Below are 4,082 nucleotides of genomic sequence, written 5' to 3' on the forward strand. Positions count from 1 at the left end.
ATTTTGTCATTTGCGATATAATAGTGATATTTTTAATAATTTTATACAATAATACTTGTTTATATTTCTTTCGCGTATTTTATAAATATATATTGTGCATGTGGCAACCCTGAAATTGAGCCTAACTCTGCACGCAACCCACCAACGGCTTGTGTAAATTGGGTTGCCTAGTTTAAAATGTCGTTGTCCTAAAACTTTTGAGAGACACTGTACTATAAGATTGTCAATGTAGGAATACATATGGCCTATTATAAGAATGAGCCAAGAAATCTTAAGGCAAGCTAAATATAAATTCTACCATTTCCATATATGTGATATTTTGATAGTCTTATATATCTGAGGTTCACCCCAGATACTCGCTTCGGCGGTACATATATTAATATATTAAAATTGGAACGATATAGAGAAGAGCAGCATGACTCCTGGACAAGGATGACGTGCACAATCGTGAAGCGTTCCACATATAAAACGCTCAGCGCAAATTCTGCAAACACTGCCACGTCAAGTCCGGCAAAACAAAATGTGGTAACAGCGAATCCCTACAGACAAACGTATCAAATTCCAAATAACCAAAATGGAAAAAAGAATTACCGTTTCCACAACGTGCTGTCTCTTTTAGTATGATACCAGTGGAAAGAAAAAACGACTGTCAGTAGCAAATCTGGACATCAGGTTTACATTCATATTGTTACAGCAAATTTTGAATTTGAATTTAAAATTTTGGGTACGTCAGCACTTAGGCTATTTTACACCCATCACATTATGCGGGGTCCAGCCCCTTAGCAGAACTAAAATAACAACTGTAATATCGTGTAATTAAAATATGAAAACATTCTGACTTCGGTTAAAAGCTGAGGCTGCAAAGGGGCACTCAGCACACACAAGGACAAAACACAGGACAACACAGAATTTTACTTACCACAGAGCCAGTCGCCAGAGCCTCGTTTGTCTGCAAAAAGCAGTCCAGGGTGTACTACGTGGAAGTGAGGTTGACAATTGGGTGTACTACGTGGAAGGTCACCCCTTCCACCCCTGTTACAGCAAATTGTTCATCGATTTCTTCTTCTACGTTCTACACACTTCACCGGGATCGAACACGTGACTCCTGCGTGTCATTCAGACTTCCTACAGAGCATTCAGGAGACCAGATTCGAGTCCTGCTCGAATCTACATTTCCCCCTAAGGTTCTACAATGGTACAACCTTAGTCACAATGAAGTTCGACCAGTCACAAATATAGGAGTGCGTTGTGAAAGAAGGAGAACACATGCATATGCTGAACATAATTTATTCAGCAGGCTACATGGAACAAAGGAAAACATAAATTTCCGCCAAAACGCAGCAATGTATGGTGTCCACACAAAATAAAACATTTTCGTAAATCTACACGTGACATTGAAGTTCGACCACTGTTAGAGGGTATCCTGTTTACCACGGTGTGACGCCGCCCCGTCGGCGAATAACTGTGGCAATGCGTCGGGGCATGCTGCGGACGAGTCGTTCAAGGTATTCCACATCGATGCGGTGCCATTCCTCCTGCAGGCAGGCTATAAGAGCAGCCACTGTCGTGGGTCCCCTTTGTTGCACACGTCGCTTAAGAACACGCCACACATTCTCAATGGGTGAGAGGTCGGGACTCGATGGTGGCCATGGCAGAGTTCGCACGTGATGGCGAGTCGACCATTCTCTTGTCAGCCGCGCTGTATGAGGCCTGGCATTGTCGTGTTGAAAGATGAGACGCCGCCTGTGGAACAGGTGCCTTCGCACTGTGGGAAGATGCCGCTCCAGTATGCGTGTATAGGCGTGTGCATTCACAATGCCCTCACAGACGTATAGTGGGCCAACCCCAGATGCCGTCATGCATCCCCATACCATCACTGACGCAGGTTTCTGTACCCGACGTGCATAACATTTTGCTTCATTCTGTTCCTCCCTCCGACAAATGACTGTTTTCCGTATTTTCCCGTACACATCATTGAAAATGGATTCGTCCGTCCACAAAACCCTGTTCCACTGCCGAAATGTCCATCCCCGGTACATTCGTGCCCACCGTAGTCGATTGCCTTTGTTCAACATGGAAAGGAAGGGTTTACGTTTCGCCTTGTACACTCGGTAACCGCATCGCTGTAGGTAACGGCGAATGGTTCTGGTTGACACTTCAATGTGAAAGCGTTCTCGAGTCCACAGTCGTAATTCGACCACAGAAACATGATTGTTGGTCTGGATATAGCGCCTAAATATCCGTAGGTCACGCACGCTCAGCAGGCGTTTCCGACCGGAGGCCTTACCTGGCTCTGTAGTACCCGTATTTTGGTGGTGTTTGATGATGCAGTGGACGGTTGACTTGGGTAAGTTCAGTTGGCGCCCTATTTCCCGTTCACTGAGTCCATCCCGTTGCAACTCCACCACTCTTCTCCTCACGGAGACTCGATGGTGGCCATGGCCATAGTGATGATGCACTGCGGTTCCTCGGTGCACAGCACGCGCTTATATACGGCGGACTCCCTTATCGTGTCCGTGACGTCATGCTTCCGTCGAATGCGCCACTATCTGGAATTTTCCGTATGGGTGTGGTGCCTGGTCGAAGTTCAATGTCACGCGTATAGTTCCCCGTTTTTGTTCTTTACGTGACCTTGGGTGCAACATGCTGGGATCACGATTCTTGCCTGCTCACACGCCTCCTCTTACACACATGCGTCACTTCTGCGGGTCACCCATTCCACCGCCTATGCCTCTGTGCATTTAATCACGTATTCCTTTCTGGTCGAACTTCATTGCCACCAAGGTTGTAGATTTCTTCTGTATGCCATAGACGTCATAGATGCCGCAGACAGAAGAAAAAATTGTAAGACCTAGTTGTTTCTTCTCCGCAAATAATGTGAGAATTTAATGTGTTTACACATTTGTAGCCTGAAATAATATGAGGAGATAACGCAGTAAGTAATAAACTAAAGCTGTAACTATGAAAAGTGAAACTAAGGAACATATATAATGATTTATTGCTAAAATTTGTAAGTGAACCAAATGTAAACAAACTAATTACACTGAATGTCAATTTTCCGTGTGCAATTACATTATACATAGATATAGGAGCCAACGTAGGAACTGCTTGAAAATAAGAACTTGTTCTGCATGTTTAAAGCCTTTGTCAAGGCTGGGAACCCTTTTCAAAATACAGTGTAAGTATTGTTGTAACTGGTATCATACCAAATGTGTCCAACTAAAGGAGAATGACGTGGAATTCATTAAATCAACAAATGAAGTCAATTAAAGAACAAATTATTTGGAATACACTAGAGAAGTTCAAAAATTGATTGATTGAATTTGTGTTTAAGTCTTCTTTATGTACAGAAAGTCTAAAGGGACTGGATCTACAGTTTAAACTGGGATCCGAACCACTATGTGCCTCCACCGGATGTAGACGTTTAATGAAAAAAATCATTTTGCATGTAAAACCGTGCCCATGAGTTTCATAAGAAATAGTGTGCTCGAAGCCTCCGCAATGGCGTAATGATAACGTCGTTGACTTGTAATCAAGGGGTCCCTAGTTCAATACCCCATGGAGGCATATTGCACGTAGTTCTGGCCCAAATTTAAACTGTAAGTCCATTCCTGATTAGACTTACTGGACATAAAAGGGACTTAAAGAAAAGAAAAGGACTAAATTGATTGATTGATTGATTTAGTTTATTTTACTTCGCGTTTTGTGCCTCTTGGCTAATTTGCGAAGATGGGGATGAGTGATGAAATTGATGAATGGACATTCACAAACAACCAAGCCCGACCGGGATTCAAACCCGGGACCCTTGGCGTCGCAGCGCGATGTGCTAACCACTCGGCCACAGGGTCGGGCAGAAAAGGAATAAAGAAATTGCAGGATACATGGCCTATTCAATGATACTGTTAAACTTTTTACATACTGATCTCTAAAATTAGGTAGATCTGCATGCACATATTCTGTAATAAATGAAACAACAACATCAATTTGAGCAAAATAAGAAACTGTCGAATGTGTGTGTGTATATATATATATATATATATATATATATATATGAAGTTAATCACACTGAAAACAGGTAGGGG

The 4,082-nt window shown here is 42.9% G+C and overlaps 1 non-coding gene across 1 annotated transcript; it reads left to right on the forward strand.

The window, feature by feature from the left end:
* Positions 1-365: 365 nt before the first annotated feature.
* On the forward strand, positions 366-467 carry LOC145983500 (U6 spliceosomal RNA). Its single transcript, XR_014441257.1, has one exon. It is a non-coding gene; the product is annotated as a U6 spliceosomal RNA (small nuclear RNA).
* Positions 468-4,082: the final 3,615 nt, after the last annotated feature.

Source organism: Lepisma saccharinum, unplaced genomic scaffold (assembly GCF_977018435.1).
Source record: "Lepisma saccharinum unplaced genomic scaffold, izLepSacc3.1 HAP1_SCAFFOLD_1104, whole genome shotgun sequence".
Taxonomy (NCBI): Eukaryota; Metazoa; Arthropoda; class Insecta; order Zygentoma; family Lepismatidae; genus Lepisma; species Lepisma saccharinum.